Below are 17,466 nucleotides of genomic sequence, written 5' to 3' on the forward strand. Positions count from 1 at the left end.
CAAGAGTCGGATGCTCAACTGACAGCCCACCCAGGCACCTCCATAATGCATTTTAAAATCAGAAATGTCGCCATATTTTTTTCTGAACAAATGGCTAGAAATGATAAATATAAGGAATGACACTGTTAGAAATTCAACTCATGCCACCCTAGGTAAGAAAAAAAAAATCAATCTGGTAAAACCATGCATAGTTTTCAACTTTTCCTTCTCAATGCACTGCAAATAATATATTTTCAATATACTGCAAGTAATATCGTAAGAGAAATAAAAATAAAGGGAGAAAGTAAAGTAGGAGTGGGAGAAACCACACATAGATAAAACCTTTAAATACAATTGGTATCTCTTGGTTCTACCTTTTGTCTTTGTAAAACTCACTTCAGCCAACAAAAATATGAATGCTTTTAAAGTTGAAAGGTTATAAGAGAAGTATCTCCATGATTACTTTTGAAGCTTCAAGCCTGCAATATTTATTTTTACAATTTAACTGATATTGTAACAGATATGACATTAATATGTGCAGAATCTGATGGAGACACCAAGAGTGGAATCATTCAAGTGCACACAAACACCATGTCCCCACCAGGGGAATGTGTCAGGTGAACAGTGACATACACCAGAATACTGCTGGCATTTAGGGATTAGTGTAAATGGGAAAACAGTGAGGCAAGCCGGAAAAAAAATAGGTTAGGTAAATGTGTCCTAGGGAAATATTAGTCTGGAAATTTTACATTACCCTTTTCATTTTTCTAAACTAAAAATACACAGCGTAGTTTTACTGGAAAAATTAGGGTGCATATTTTTAACAGGAGGCACTGGCTTTCCACGTAAATGACCTGTCAGGGAACATAGATGAAAGGACCAGCTACAGAGTTAAAATGACCTCAGTGGAAGCTGACACAACACAGAGGTGAGAACTTGCTGTGTTCTGTCACTGGTGCCCACTCCCTGGTAGTGCCTGGAGCAATGGCACCTGAGTGTTCTTTCTGGGAGGTATTTTGGCAACTGAGAAAAATGTGAGTATAAATACATTAAACCTGGAGGGCAGTGAACAGAGAACTTGTACTCTAATTCCAAGCTGAGCTGTTCCAACTATGTGGAAAGTCTAGGAGCCTCCATACCTCAGCAGTGACCTATGAAGATAATAACCCGAGAGCATTGAGAAAAGGCACAGGATGTGAAGACTTTCTTTCTGAGATCTGATTTCCCTTTTTCTGTGCGAGTCATCTGGTATGCTCTGGGTATCAGTTTAGTGACAGGTTTGTTTGCACACCAATGTTCACAAGTTCTTATAGAACTTGATTCAAATCCTTAACCAAGACTTAGAGCAAATAAAGACATTTGCTTGATAAATATAAAAGAAACATACAGCTCTCTCTCTCTCTCTTTTTAAAGATTTTATTTATTTCACAGAGATTTTATTTATTTTACAGGGAAAGAGAGTTGGGAGAGAGAGAGAGCAGAGTGAAAGGGGGAAGCAGACTCCTCACTGAGCTGGGAGCCCGATGCAGGGCTCGATCCCAGGACCCCGGGATCACAACTGGAGCAGAAGGTAGACACGTAATGAACTGAACCACCCAGGCACCCCCAAACATAGATTGTTCTTATCTAAGATTCTCTCCAGCACATACTTTCCACGAGGCTCCTGGAGAAGTTTGAGAATGTTAGTTGTTTTTCAGAGAGAATTGATTAATGTTCTCTATCCAGAGACTGGGCCATGATGGGAATATCCTTTGGACCTAATTTCCCTCTACTTCCTTTTCTGTTTTCTTTTCTTTCTTTCTTTTTTTTTTTTTATAAACTAACGTGTAATTTTTTTCCCCACAAAACATACCCTCCCCAGTGTCCATTACCCAGCTACAGCAATCCCCCAACCCCCTCCATTACAGCAACCCTCAGTTTGTTTTCTGAGATTAAGAGTCTCTCGTGGTTTGTCTCCCTCTCTGGTTTCATCTTGTTTCATTTTTTCCTCTCTTCCCCTCCATTTTCTATTTATACATTTTTTGTCCCTCTTCTGGCTACAGAGAGCTTTTCTCTTCTTTTTGTCAAATACATTTAATAATACCCCTCCCTTTAGTTGTGTGTGTGTGTGTGCGTGTGTTCCACCTGTATTCTCTTTTGTCATGTATTACTTACGAAGTATTGATTTTTTGTCTTGTAACTGTTGATATGTTTCTGTTCCCAGCTTGCAATAATTCTTAGACTTTGCTTCTATCATGAAGCATGAAGTCCACTTCCCTAGACACATACACACACACACACACACCTTGCCTCCAGTCTGCACAAAATTCTGCCCTCTGGAGAATGGAGGGCTGCTGGCAGGTTTTTTTCCCCAAGTAGTTCTTGGCATGGCTGAAGGCTCTCATTGTCTCTAAAAGAAATACTGTGGCTGGGCTTCCTAGCAAAGAGCCTCTTTGAAAAGCACACCCCAAGGAAACAAACCTGTTCTGCTGTTACTTTCTGGTTTCGTTGTTTCTGAACATCTGCCTCATGGCTCAGAGAGAACAGCAAAGAGAACAGTTTGGGGACGTAGCGGGCACTATTTTGCACTCTCTTCTATCTGGGCATTGCTTATAATAAAATAACAGAAATTTATAAAGTGCTATAACATTGGAGTTATTTTTAATCCATTGTTGGGTTGTATAGCAATAAAAATACAGACAGTGATGAGGCAATGTTCAATAAACCAACATTTTATTGCTGTAGAAGGAGCCTTTGTAAACCTTCATCCAAAGTCACTCTTTCGGGAACTCCAGGGAACCAGCAACGAAGTACACCAACATAACTCCTGCTTTTACATATTCTATGTATAATTACCCTTTTTTCATTAATAAAAATTATGATATAATTTTAGGCTACCTCATAAATATGCAATGATACAAACAGTGAAGAAAAAAAGAGAGAAAAACCACCTGAAAGTTACTACCACCATAATTTATATTTATTCCCTAATATGGTGAGCACACTATATATTTCTCATCTTACATTTTTTTCTCTTAATATAACTCAGAAATACCTTCTGTGCTTCTAAGAAGCCTTTATAATTGTCATTGCATTGATTTTTTTTCTCACTAATGCCATGAGATTCCTTTTTTTGACTCTCTTTTTGAGTTACCCTTGTTAATATAGAATTGTGAGTTCTTTCTCCTTAATTTGATGCAATAAGCAGAGATAGATTATTGTTTTATTTTGTCTGTGTTTTTGTTGAAGACTTGGGAGCACAGGCAAAAAAAAAAAAAAAAAAAAAAAAAGGCAAAGGCAGTGAACACTGAAGAATTTCGTTCCAGTGGTATGTCCTCTACAACAGAATCCCTTCCTCACATCTCAAGACGGCAACACCACGCTGGCCCATTTGTACTCAGGGAGATGATTACAAAGACCCCCAACCTCCAAAAGAGTGGCAAGAAATGATCTTGGGTTAGCCCTAGAGTTCTTAACAAAGATTAACTTTTGGGAGGGAAAGTGAAAGAGGCATAATGTACACTTCCTCATCTTTTAAAACATCCTTAGCTTTGAATCAAGATGCTTGAAGTAAATCACTTTGTTAATATTGAAGTAGAGGTCATTTCTGTAGTTGAGCTGGGAAATGGTATGTGGAATGTTAGGAGACTCGGCAAGAGGACTCAACCAGTATCCTCTGGCAGCCCAAATCAAGGCATCCATCATCATCCACATTTCAACACGGCCACTTTCCTGGGGGTGACAGCTCTGGCAAGGTTCCCTTTCCACCATCCTCAACATGAACCGAGGTGAAGGCAAACACATTGTCAAGAAGGACCAGTGTTGCTAATCCATGTGGTAAATGGATGATACTGTCTGTAGTTATTACAGCAAAATTTTGTATTAGGAATTGAGGATATTTGGGAGCAATTTCAAGTCTCCAACACAGTCAAGAAATTCTCCCCTAAAACCAAAAAATTTCAAAAAATTTCTCTGCTCACGCTATAGAACAATATTAATTTTAAGTAGATGAAAGAGTGAAAAATAAAAGAAAATGATAAAGTCTTAAAATTTTAAAAGAAAATATCTATAAATATTTCTCTACAAAGATCTACAAATGTTTATCTGATAATTGGATAAAGACTTCATAAGCTTTATATAAGGAAACTTTGTGCAGAAAATTACCATATGGATTTGATTATCTAAGTATTAGAATTTCTATATGTCAACATTATAAACAAAATTAAGTCCTTCAAAAAGCTGGTAAAATATTTGCAACCAATATGACATTGCTAATTGTATTTACTTTTTTATTTTCAAAGGTTTTATTTTTTATTTGAAAGAAGATAGAGTGTAAGAACTGGGGGAGGGGTAAAAGGAGAGGGAGAAGCAGACTTGCTGCTAAGCAGGGAGCCCCAATGCCAGGCTCCATCCCAGGACTATGAGATTATGACCTGGGCCAAAAACAGACACTTAACTGACTGAGCCACCCTGGCGTCCCTGACATTGCTAATTTCAGGCTGAAAATAGGTAATGAAATAAAAATAACAATGATAACTCAATAGTTGAATATGTAAAAACCATAAACAGAAAATTCATGAAAGAATAAAAAAAATTTCACAAAAACTGGGAAAGCGATCTACTTCTCAGGAGATGGAGCAGACATATTTTCCCTATTCCTCCACTAAATACAATTACAAGCATTGGCATTCTATGTAAAACAAACCATAAGAAGTCTATGGAACATGGAAAGGAGGTCGCCAGACTGCCTAAAGACCTGGGGATTCAAGAGATAAAATAGCAGTGAGTTTTCTGGATGTTTTCCCTCATATGTACTAGACTTGGATCTGAAGAAGCCAACAACCGAGGTATATAAAAAAATGCAAACAAACAAAGCCCCTACAAAAGCCTGTTCTCTCTAACCAAAAGACCAGGAAAGGGGCAGCCTAGCAAAGGGAAGTTTAGACAATAATCACTCTGTTACATCCAACCACCAAAGAAAACGAAACACACACACAAAACCAACCAACCAACAAGCAAAAACACACAACTGGCTCCACCCCAATCTATACCCACAAAGGCTGAGTGGGTTCATCACTGTGCAGTGGTAATGAGGATGGCCTCCTTCTGTGGTTTTAGTGGAGGTCATGAGGGAGCACCCCTACTCCTGCTGACCAGGGAAACATCAGTGGGGGCTTGTGGGGAGCCAGAGTCCCACCTGCATCCAACATTAAATTAGGGGTCCACTTGCTCAAGTACCTACACAGGCTGAGTGGCGAACCTAGACTTCTATCCCCTCTGGCAGTAGTGAGATGGCAGTCCAACATTTTTGTCAGAATTTCAAGGGAACCAAGACCTCACAGTGTTTAAAGCACAGAAGAGGTCTCAATAACAAGATCACTTATACTGATCCCTTTTGCTGGCTTAACTTCTTCTAGAAGGTTCTTCCTCGTTAAGATGAGAGTTGGTGAATAAACTAGAATAAAGGGGTAATCCTTTATGAAGTTGGGCTGTTTATCATGTGACTTCCTTGTTTAGTATCCTGTCCAGGAAGCTGAAGTATAGTGACATGGGTGGCTGGGGAGGGACTGGTGAAAAACCCTGGAGCAGAGCACTGAGAGAACTGAACTTGTTAATGCTGAGCAGGAAATCAGTCATGACGTGATACAGTCCTGCCCCTGTCCCTGTGCATGTGCAAAGGGAGGAAGCAGCTGAGTTCCAGCTCTAACCATCAACACGGAGGACTCAGAAGCAGCACTTGTCAGCACCCCAGAAGTGAAGGTGACCTGTTCGATGAGCAGTCTACACAGATCTGAGTCAGGTTTTGGATTCCATAAAGTATCGACCTGGGCAGTTAAACTAATTATATCTAAAGTTCAAGGAGGGGCACCTGGATGGCTCAGTTGGTTAAGCGTCTGCCTTTGGCTCATGTCATGATCCCAGGGTCCTGGTATCGAGTCCCACAAGGAACTCCCTGCTCAGGGGTAGTCTGCCTCTCCCTTTACTCCTCCCCCCCTGCTTATGCTCTCTCTCTCTCTCTCTCTCTCAAATAAATTTTAAAAGAGTCTTTAAAGTTCAAGGAGTAAGGAGAAAATAAAATAATTGTAAAATTTAACATGGTGGTAAAAACACATTTCCTGACACTACACAGTCTTCTTTTCTCATTTTTGAATGATTCTAGATGTATATGACATTTTTCGTAGTGTTTTAGGCAATTGGCACATTGGCCATCTGGCAGGCAGTGAAGGAGCACACCTCTGACATTGTAAGGCGATGCATCAGTGGTTAAAAGCAAAACAAAAGGTGGTTGGTGTTTATTATAATGGAACAGCATAGATCCGGAGGTCCTTAACTCATCCGTATTCACGGAGGCATCTTCACAAGGAAACATCCACTTTCACTGAAAATCATTTCTAACAAGACAAAATATTTCAGCCAACTGTTGCTTTTTGTGACAAAAATAAACAACAGACAAACAAAAAAGGTAAAAATTAAGTAATCTTAAATGCTTGCTTTGTTTCTGAAATGGGCTTATTAGAGATAACAAAATTGGGGGGACGTTCTTATAGTTTCCTCACTTGCAATTGTTCAATGATTTTGCAGGATGAATCCAAACTCTTTAGTTTGGACATGAGGCCTTTTGTAGTTTAGATCATCTTCTAATTTAATTTCCATAATTCGTAAACAGTATTTCTCACCCATGAAGCAATACTCAGTAGGTCCCTGAACACATATACCCTTCTTCTTCGTCTTTATCTCTGTTCACATTGCTTCTGACTCTTGGAAAGCATATTATCTACTGCTCACCTGAACATTCCTCCTTCAAAACTGAATTTCCCTAAACTCTCAAAACACACCAAGCACTTCTTTTTGTGTTCCTGTGCACGTCCATTTTATCACATTTAAGGTATATACTATAATCATCTGTACACCTCTTAACCTCCCCTCCACCAAGTCCGTTCATTTAATAGATACTGAGTCATAAATATGTGTGAGGCTCTGTTCTGAGCACAAGGAATACAGCAGTTGTAGAAGTCAGGGTCTAAAATAGAAAAAACTTGAGAGTGTTTACAACAGAGGAGATTTAATTCAGGGTATTGGTTAGAGAAGATGAGAACAAAACAGAGCAAGGGGAAATAGTCCGGAAGTTAACAACACCCAGGAAGGCACCATTTTGGGACTAGAGAGGCTAAAAGAAGAAGAGACCTACAAGAGCCATGGGGTGGAGATCGCCTTTCAGAAACTGGAACCACACAAGCTTGCCCTGCAGGAGTTAGCCGGAGGCATGGCGGCGGGGAAGGGAGGCAGCTTCGGCTAGAGAGGCCAGCAAAGGAACAAATGGAAGGAGAAATTCCCCTCTTCTCCATTCTGTTCTCCAGTCTTCTGCTAGTGCTCCCCATTGTCAAGTCCATCTGGAAGCCAGCTAAAGCAGGGGCATGAGAAATACAGTAGGTTTGGCTCCCACTAGGATGCAGAGCAGAGCAGTGGAAGGGTGCAGAGTGAATCTAAAGGCAAAAATGCCCAGGATCGGCACAGCCTTGAAGAATTTTTTTTTTTTTTTTTAATTTTTCCTGCCCTCATGAGTGTATGAGCAGTTCACTCTATCTCACCTCTGTATCCTTAACTCCTTGCACAGGGACTGCACATAGTACTTGGCCAACATGCATCTTGGATGCCTTAACTGAAGAATTAAAAAGCCATACAGATAAATAATCTTTAGGGTCTCCTGGTTCCCTCCACATCTCCAACTGCTCCTTGAGAAAATACTTTGGATGACAGCTTTACCTCTTGATACCAAATAAAGAGCATAGCTTCCACTTCCCACATGGGTAGCTTACGAGTCCTCTATATGTGTTGTGTTTTCTGGGTGTTTTATTTGGACCTCATAAATTTGATACTATTCCAAGGTTTCATAGTCCAGAAGATTACCAAGGTCACCATACTCCAGGCAATGTGAGTTGGTTTGACAATCTCTGGGTTTCATTCTGCTGTATTTCGCAGAACATAGCCTGTCCCTGCAACCCCTCTTGCAGAAGCTGTATTCAACATTCTGTAAGCAGAGCATTAGATTTGCCTTCTGCAGCCTGAGCAGACAAGAGGGCACTGGAATTGATCTCAAGCCCTTCTGGAGCAGACATTTCCAGGATTCTGCTGAACTTGTTGGCAAAACTCTGTAAGTGTTGTGAGTAGCATTTATATTAGCAGCTGTTCTTCTCATTCCTATAGGGTCCTCTCACTGGCCAAGGTCTTTTTCTGGGCCATTATCAATGCCAAAATTAGCCCAAAAGGCATGGATAAAGACTTCATAAACACGGCATAAAAGTGATTAAGTTCAGCAAACATTTTGGCATGTTGATTCTGTGCTTGGCATTATGCTGATCAGAGGGAGGGAACCAAAATCACAGAGCATCATCATGATCATTCTTACTATTAAGGACTGCACAGAACATACACTTCTGGAGAGTAAGGATTGAGGGGACCACCTTTGTATCCACCCAGTGCCCAGCAGAGAAGCTGGAGTCTAGTTAACCACTTATTTATCTATTTATTTATTTTTAAATTTATTATTATTATTATTGTTATTATTTTAGTTCTATCAAGTAGAACTCAATACAGAAATGCATCAAGTTGCTTACTGTGTCTGTACTATTAGAAAATGCCCTAACTTCAGTCCTGATTTATTCGGTTGGGGAAAATCCATACTGCTTACAGCACCTCAGCCTCTATGGTGTCTCTTGGTTCTCTTACTCTCTGTCTACCCTCAGTTTGCATTTCAGGATTATTAGAGTTTAAGAGAAAGAGTGAAGAAGATAAGGAAGATAGAGATGAGAAAGGCAAAATCGGAGTAAACGGAGAGATAAGACACAACTCCAAGCACTGAAAGTGAGTAAAATAATGAAAAATTCTTCTCTTCCACTGCACACTCATTCTGTTTCCACTCTTGTGTGGACTCTCATGAAGTTCTCCTTGATTAGAAGGTTTGTCCCCTTCCTCCCCCCGGCATCCAAATCCCTGGCCCAAAGATGCGTTTCTACTGGGCCTACAGGAGTATTTTCAACACAGGACATACTTCCCTGATAGGCCTGGGTAGGGATTGCTCTCATGCACAAATCTGATCTTGCTGCTTTCACTAATTCATTTCTGCATTGGGCAACTGCTCATTTCCTAGGATATCCTGAGTTCCTACTCTGTAGAAGGCACTGGACTAAGGCAAATGGGACAGATGAATGAGTCCTGGGCCTCAGCCTCAGAAGACATAAAGAGACATCAGTATGAATGAATAGTTACATTTGTGAGATAAACTTAAATAGAAGTACCTATGGATGCTGTATGGACAAAGAAGTAGGAATGATTAATATTATATAGGATTTTTCTTAGCTACATATCCAGTCTTTCTCAAACCTTCTCATTCTCTGCTCTCAACACTCAATTACCTTGGTCAATTCAATTGGTCTATTCAAGAATTGTTTATTGAGTACTTGCTATATGCTGAACTTTGCAGAAATCGAAAGTATAAGTGATATTTTCTTGGGGCATCTGAGTGGTTCAGTCAATTGAGCATCTGACTCTTGATTTCAGCTCAGGTCATGATCTCAGGGTCGTGGGACTGATCCCCAACTCAGGCTCTGCTTTTGGTGGGGACTCTGCTTGAGATTCTCTCTCTCTGACCATCCCCCCACTTGTGCTCACTCTCTTTCCCTCTCTCTCTTTAAAACAAATAAATACATAAATCTTTAAAAATGATATACTTTTCCTCCTGGGTCTTCACAAAATATTAGGGAGACAAAAAAATAAACCAACCAACCTCATGGCATATCTCTAAATGGTAAGGTTATATTGTGGAAGGAGGCCATGAAAGAGACAGAGCTTAGCTTGGGGTTGTAGGTATATATTGGGGATTGGTACCTGGAAAACAGAAGAAAAGGACCTTTTAGGCAAGGGGAGAAACTTGGGGCTTGAGAGGAGATTCATGGTGGGTTGAAAGGACATAAGAAAAAGAATGATTGAGAGTGTTGGGATAGGAGAGATAGTGAGAGAAAAGGTTGTATTGATGGGTACAGTCAAATTATACAGAGTCTAGAAATCCCAGAAAATTAAAAGTCAAATTAATTGGAGTATCCAGAGTACTCAGGAGCCCATTCTGCACTTTCTGGGAAAACAAAGGTCCAATGAATGAATTCCAGGCTTTCATTAGCCAATTGAACACACAAAATAGTTCTGTTTTTGAAGAGACTTTGGTATCTTGCAGCCTGGACTTAATATTTAACTTCTCACCTTTGCCATCTTTATTAAATGTCAGTCTCTGTCGCTGCCTTTAAGCCTTTTCACTTTGATCTCTCTGCTGTTGTGAGGTCTGTTGGTGGTTTACGTGGAAAATCGTGGTTACCTAGATTCCTAAATTGTGCTCATGTGGCTCACCTTTTGTCTGCATGTCCTAAAATGATGACAGCTTGTCAACAATGTCACAACCTAGTATGGGCCAACTTTTCACCTTCTCACCTTCCACACTGATGTTTCTGAAAACATGTCAACACAGTAGCTTGGAGTGCGGTTGAGGAGGTGTGGGTAGGAGAGCAGCTGCAGTCATGCTGAGGAAAGCACTCACGTAGACAAATAAAGTGGAAAACAGCAGACAAATAAACATATATAGAGAGAGACCTGAGGACTAGATGACTTGAAATAAAGGCGGCAGTCTTATAAAGAAAAACCAAGCTACTAAGCACTTAAACAAGTTGAATATTGTTTATAAAAAGTAGCATGGGAAATCAGTGTGGGACAGAGTCAGGATTAACATAAGGTCTCTATCTAAGAGGCAGAGAAATAAATTTCTTGGTACTCTTCTTAGTGTCCCACTTTCCCTGTCGCTTTCGACCTGGGTCCTTTGTTCCATGGGCTGTGGAAGGAAAGGCAGCTTCCTTCCTAACTTCTCTCCTAGTGCCTACCTCCTCAGCGCACATGAAGGAAAACACACATGGATAATCTATCCAAGTTTCCTGAGGGCTTTTCCAATCGGGAAGGAGGACCCAAGCTTATTCAGTATTCTTTCCCAACCTTCTTTCTTTTTTGCCCACAGGAAAAAAGTAGTCACAAGGATGCTCAAAGGAATACAGTAGTTCCATCTAATACGGCGAAGGAATTTCTCTCCTTATGTACCTCCTGGGAGTTTCATAAATGAAGCTGAAACAGGAAGTTTATCCCTCCTGAGGATGAGGGGAGGGATCAGCGGCCACTGGAGGATATAGTTTTGAGGGAAGGGAGAGTCTTAAGGGTTTACCTTCTCCTTTTTCTTTCATTTCCTTAGCCGACAACCACAGGAATCCTGAACAGGCCTTGCCAGGCTTTGACGTGACAAACAGGTTGTGAGGAAGCTATCAAAACACTATTTTTAAGACAGAATAGGAAACAGAGAGAATCAGGATCTCAAGTTGAGGTTCAACTATTTTCTTTTTCCCCAGAGGGGATTTCCAGTTGCTATTGGCACAAGTAGCATTTTGTTGTACTGAATGTGCAAAACAAGACTTAGACATATTAATTTACTTTCAGTTTATAGTTTGGGACCATGGTAGGGGAAGGGCAGAAACCTCTTAAGGAAGTGATAGCATACAGTAATACTGCTGTGCCCACAAATCTTTAAGTTGTAGGTCTTCAATCATTCAAAAATATTTGCTGCTAAGTTACTCAGGTCTTGGAGGACACCAAAAAATAAAATTTTTATCTGGATGAGCTTCCAATCTAGTGGAAGAAATGAAGCAAGTCTGTTGCTCGTACCTACAGCAGAATGTGATGGAACGCATGAGAAATGTTCATGTTAATGGCAGTAAGACTGCATCTGGTGACAGGCTTCAGAGACTATGTAGGATTCCCTTTGAGATTTTTAAGGAAAGATAAAAGCCCACCAATCTGACAGCAGTAATGGGTAGAATGATTTGACTCATAGGGAAATGGGGTGAGGAAGGACAGAGAATGAACAAAGTCCAAGGTTTGGTGGATTCAGAAATTAATGGGGATCCAGTTTGACTGGAAATAACAGTCATGGGAGGTGACACATATATGAAAATAGAAAACTGTTCAGTTTCTTCATATAAGGCTTCAGTGCTGTGTTAGAATCTGTGGTCCATGAAGTAGTGAGAAACCACAAAGTCTTTTGAGCAGGACCGGACCCTGATGAGGAGATCTTCAAGGCTGGGTGAGAGGTTTCCTTCCATGTCCCCCCTAACACCTCACGTAGCATCCTGGAATGTAACTGCCTCCAGCTGTCCTCACTTAGTGATTGTGGATTCTTGCAAGGCAGGAACCACTTCTTGGATGGTGAAAATGAGCATCTAGAGAACATGTGTCACAAAAACTGGTACACACAATGGGCTAAATAAATAAATAAATAAATGATTTGAAGAGATAAATGAAAATATTAGAGCTGACAAATATTGAAGCATTCCAGGGGACCAGAGATATTTTGGATGGAGACCTGACAGCTCTTAAGACTAGCAGGCAAGAGAAATGATTTTCAATGTGGTGACTTCACGAATAGAGGTGCCTTGAACAGAAAAAAGGTAGTCAATAAGCCATCAGGACTGTCATTTCGATGGAAGAATGTGCTAGTGCACTCTTCCAAACCCTCATTCTTTAAATTATGCAAGCAGAAATAGCATTCCAGATCCCTGAAAACTTCTGTCATTTAGATAATATTATAAAACAAAATCAATGTTTACAAAATTTACCATTTGCTTACATATTAAAAAAAAAACTTCTGTACATTAAAAAAACAAATCGATGTGTTTGTCAGATGCCTTTTGAATGTCTGTGTAGCTGATTATCTTGCCTCATATCTAATGTATGACCAGTCCCTTTTACCCTCTATGAATTAAGGAAACTTCCATAAGGAGGATGAAAAGAAAGTGTGGATCTACTATTCTTTGTTATATGATGTCACTGATAACATTGCCCTGTTACTTCTCCCAAATCTGGTTGAGTAGCAGAAGTGGACAAGGTACAAAAGCAATGGGAAGAGATTGTGGTCCCCTTCAGTCCAAACAGGGGGGACTCACTCTACTTCACTTTCTTCAGTAATACTAATAGAAATTTAAAATGCTATTAAATTAAAAGGCTTTAAAAAATTAAACACTGGGGGCACCTGGGTGGTTCAGTGGGTTAAAGCCTCTGCCTTCGGCTCAGGTCATGATCCCAGGGTCCTGGGATCGAGCCCCACATCGGGCTCCCAGCTCAGCAGGGAGCCTGCTTCCCCCATCTCTCTGCCTGCCTCTCTGCCTACTTGTGATCTCTGTCAAATAAATAAATCAAATCTTAAAAAAAAATTAAACACTGAATGCTTAACAGATTAAAATTATGAAATTAAGCATAACATTAGCAGAGAGAGACTACCGGTGGTAGCAGGAAGATTATAATGTTCAGGAATGCAATTTTTTACCCAAAGAGCCCCAGAAATTGTGTTAAATGTGTCAGTGCTCCAAGAGAACTACAAAGTATTGCAGGAATTTGGAGCAGGGAGTCATCATCTATGGCTGGGTGATCCAGAAAGTATTCATGTACTTGAAGGTACATGAGTTTGGCCTTGAATTATGGATAGATCTGCAATAGACAGAAACACAAGGAAAAAAATTCTGAGTAATAAATTGCAGAAAGCTACACCTCTCCACTGCTGCTGCATCTCAGCACCTGAATATTGATTATGTTGTAAGCCTACAACTATTAAGAAATACGTATCCCAGAAGTTAACCCAGAAACACATAAATAGAAACACTCCCAATTATACAGCAGCAAAATTTAGTTAGATGTCACAGAGTAGCAAGTATGTATAATAAAACTCAAGCTCATTACAATTTATACCATGTTAGAAGAAAGCAATTCCTTTGGAAGGAGCCTTATTTCACCACTGACTTATAATTATAGATGTACTTAATTCCATTACTGATTTATTTTTATTGGTAATGAAGCTTAGAACTTTAGCTTAAAGTATCTCTCTTCCATGTATGTCAAGCAATTAATGACCTGTAAATGAACTCTTAAATATGCTAAGAAGCTCATTATTTAAGGTAATTATTTAGCAAAGCAATGATCCTATGATTATGCAAATTACTGACATTAAATCATAAATCTGTGAGTATCCAGTTTTATGTTTCATTCTGGACCCTCAAAATGACCTTCCAAACCAGGTATTTATTGCTTGATCCAAAGTTAAGATGAATAACCAGACGATGAAAATATATACTTCAAGGGTGACGAGAGAGAGTGGCTGTTAGCAATGTCTGGGGATTTCTAGGTTTCCTTCCGCTGATGGAGTTGGAGCTGGAGCCGATGATGGGGATGATGATGGTGATGATGGTGATGGTAGCTGTGGCTTGCTAATTCCTCCAGCCGAGTAGTTGTTTAGATTTATGAATAGATTATGTGCCAGAGGACATATTCTAAAGATTTTTGGCTTTAATGTTGCTTAATTTGAAGACCATCTTCATCAGACAGACATTTATAAGTTACTTTTTATGTATGTACCAAGTCCAAAACATTCACTAGGGACTGAAAATAATCCATGCCTGGGAGCAAGGGCGACCAGGGTAAGAAGCAGGCAATCAATAAAACTTTTCATTGTGTGCTAAGTGAGATGGATGAGCTCCGGTCGGATCCTTCGAGATATAGAAGACTCACCTGGTCCAGTGTGGGAGGAAGAGGGAAGGGGGCAGAGGTTAAAACAGTTTGAAGGCTAAGGGGAATAAAACTTGGAGATGGGGAGTGAGACTGTTTTACGCAGAGAGAAAAGGCCTGGGACGTGTGAGGAGCAACAGGCTGTTCTCTGGACTGTGGATAAACTCAGTGAGGCCCCAGTGCCGAATATCAGGGCCGCTGTGGTGTTGGTAAAATAGGAGGCTGGAGAGGGAAAAGAGGGAAGAAGAGGCCAGAAGTTTTATTTTGAGGGATATGTTAGGAAGCATTGGAAGATTTTTAAGGAAGGGGCCTATACGATCAGGTTCGCATTTTAGAAAAATCAGCATTATGAAAAGGGGTCAAACTGCTTGTGATATTAAAAATATCCAGTAGCCTATTGAGCTGGGACCAAAGGGCAGGAGGGTCTTAAGTGTACTGAGTCAACTCTTTCCTTGCTGCCTCCAGGCATGTGCAAGTGCAGCAGGCGTCTACTTACTAACATACAGAGATACTCAGTGCCATAGCCATCATAAGGCTGTACGCATACGTGCTAGCTCAGTATCTGTTATGGGTGGAAAGCACCACATTCAGTCAAGGAGATCCATAGCACGTTACTGATATAAACCATACAGAAGCTAACAAAAGTCGTCACAGGAGAGATCAAGACACTTGAATGCACTCAAGAAACCCTCAAAGAGAAATTAAATGGCTTGGGTATTAATTGGTGGGGATTGAGTGAAAAGGAGGGTAATAGGGTATGACTTGTTCTTCTGGCTTGAGTAAACAGGTGCATGGGGTGGCCATTCAATGGTTCATGGAGAGACGTGGGAAAGGAGAGTGGAATAGCCGGGGGTGGAGACATCAGGCTGTTTATTTGAGGTATCTCTGGAACCCTGAGGAAGAGATGTTTGTTTGGCATTATTTGATCCTGTAAATTGGAAGCTCAGGAGAGAGAGAGGAACAAGACCGGCAGGTTTAGGAATCATCGTTACAGGTGGGAGTTGGAGCCATTCATGGTGGACAATGTCTTCCAAGTAGAGCATATAGTGTGAGGGGCCACCAGCTTGAGCAGTGAGTCTTAAGTGTTCCCTAGGTGATAATGCTTTGTACACACACACACACACACACACACACACACACACACACACTGGACAACACACACAATTTAATGGATCTAGGAAATGATACATCATATCCAAACAGATAAGAGATTTACTAACCTACTGCAACCACTCTCTTACACAGCTCAGTGTGTACAGGTTTCCTAGGTGGAGGGCAAAGGACATTCACAAACATGTCCCTTTGTGGATCAGGATATCCCACCCCTACTCTGCACATGGAAGAATATGTGCTTTTACAGACTTGGTGTAGAGGCATTGTTTTCAGTTAGCTCTTCTCTCTTTCCCAAACACTGAGAGGAATATGAGAATTTTAGCTGATCTCCAATAAAAAATTCAGAGGAAAATTATTAATTTATATTGTTATCCTAACATATAAATTGTGTCTCTTGTTTGCTAATTTTCTTTTTCCTAAATTCTGTTTTGTCTATGTATTCTTTTAATCAATTCTTCTCCAGGCCTCCGTACCCTTGAGAATCATTAAAACTGATTCATAGCATCTTGCTCTCTGCCTCTCATAGAAATCCTTCTGAATATGGCTGCCAACGTTACTTCCAAAACTCTATTTCCATAACATCACTCACCCAGAGCTGGCAATGACTTTTCCATTGCCAATTACATCAAGCACAGACTTCTTTCCCTCCAGGCTCTCTAGAATAAAATCACACCTAGCCTATGAACGGTTTTAATGATTCCCTGATTGAGTTCTTCAAGGCAATCAGACCTAAAAATCTTCACTGACTACCCGCCCTAGTCTGCTCTAATTCTTCCATTTGTTTTCTATTTTGCAGAGCTCGGATCTCAGCAATAATAAACATGGATTTTCAGAGATTCAGAAACTCTGGCCCTAGGTTTGGAGCCTAGTGACTCTTTTGACAAGCTATTTAATTTCTTATCTATAAGATAAAGAAATCTGCTAGCACCTTTCATAGACTTATTCTATGTGAACATAGAAATTACAGTTCTATGTTCTTCCTAAATTACAGTTTTAGATAAAGCAAATCCTATGTAATCAAAATTTCTCTTATCTGAAATTCAAGAATACATGATTTTTAAACAATGTATATGTTTGATAGCTTGGAAATTTTCAGTGTTCCTAGATACAAGTTAGAAGTCACTACTCTTTGAAATAATTAAAAAAGAGGGACTTGGAGGTTGGGAACAGAAATAAAGGTCAAATAAATACTCAGGAACTTCTTGGGGATTTTCAACACTGGTTTTCCAAAAGGGCAGGCTTAAAAGGGTTTTAAGTTGACCTAGGATGTAGGACTACTCTCTTGCCAACTATATTCCTGTGATGAGGAATGCAGTCTAAGTGTAAAGGGAATGGCAGTTCCGGAAGTGTGTAAGACTGAGCCACGAAGTCACAAAGATATCATCAAAAATTTGGTTGAGGAATAAAACGCTAAACATTCAAAGAATTAAGTGCTTTCTAGTATATGTATTACCTACAACAAAGCAGAAACAGATATACAAGTAAACCATTATAACTTTGTTGCAAAAAGATTACAAAAAGTATCTGGCAATTAAGTAAATGGAAATTAGTAACATGCTACTCATTAACACTAATTTAAAGATTCAAAATGTCATTTGAATTGCAGATTGTAGTTCAATGAATTCAAAAGTATTTATGAGTTTGTGTGAGTTCACTCAAGACCTTTGCATCTGTAAGTCTACTTTCCTTCATATGCCAACTTTCCTCTCCTTTGTTTTAAAGGCCCTGTCCTAGGTTTGGGGAAGGTCTGTGGGATAC

The sequence above is a fragment of the Enhydra lutris genome, unplaced genomic scaffold (assembly GCF_002288905.1).
Source record: "Enhydra lutris kenyoni isolate GAN:26980312 unplaced genomic scaffold, ASM228890v2 scaffoldscaffold5, whole genome shotgun sequence".
Classification (NCBI taxonomy): Eukaryota; Metazoa; Chordata; class Mammalia; order Carnivora; family Mustelidae; genus Enhydra; species Enhydra lutris.